Source organism: Sinocyclocheilus anshuiensis, unplaced genomic scaffold, assembly GCF_001515605.1.
Source record: "Sinocyclocheilus anshuiensis isolate Anshui unplaced genomic scaffold, SAMN03320099.WGS_v1.1 scaffold289, whole genome shotgun sequence".
In the NCBI taxonomy this organism is placed as follows: Eukaryota; Metazoa; Chordata; class Actinopteri; order Cypriniformes; family Cyprinidae; genus Sinocyclocheilus; species Sinocyclocheilus anshuiensis.
The window spans coordinates 84,558-84,927 of NW_015539826.1; the positions used below are offsets into that span (position 1 = coordinate 84,558).

General features: G+C 37.3%; 1 protein-coding gene across 1 annotated transcript in view; it reads right to left on the bottom strand.

Annotated features, from left to right (window-relative positions):
* lars1 (leucyl-tRNA synthetase 1) overlaps positions 1-370 on the bottom strand; it is a 55,227-nt gene that overhangs the window by 49,359 nt on the left and 5,498 nt on the right. The gene's annotated exons all lie outside the window — the stretch shown is intronic.

Here is a 370-nt window from a genome sequence, read left to right on the forward strand (position 1 = left end):
TGTGTTCACTGCTGTGTGTGTGCACTTGGATGGGTTAAATGCAGAGCACTAATTCCGAGTATGGGACACCATACTCGGCCACACATCACTTCACTATTTTTATTTTTGTCACATGTAATATATCGATGTACAAGAAAGGAGACAGATATCACTTCCCGTCTTTTTAAGAATAATTTTCAAGAGGCACTGTATGTAATATATCTTCATGTGTCCTTATATGAAGAGTTAATTTGCAAAAAAACGATCAACGCTACTTAAAAAAAAAAAATTGAGCTGATTGCCGTGCATTATTCTCCACATGTAGCGTGATCTGAACCCTAAACACATTTTGTCAAAAAAGCCGGTTTTGTCCACTTTCAAGGCATCGCTA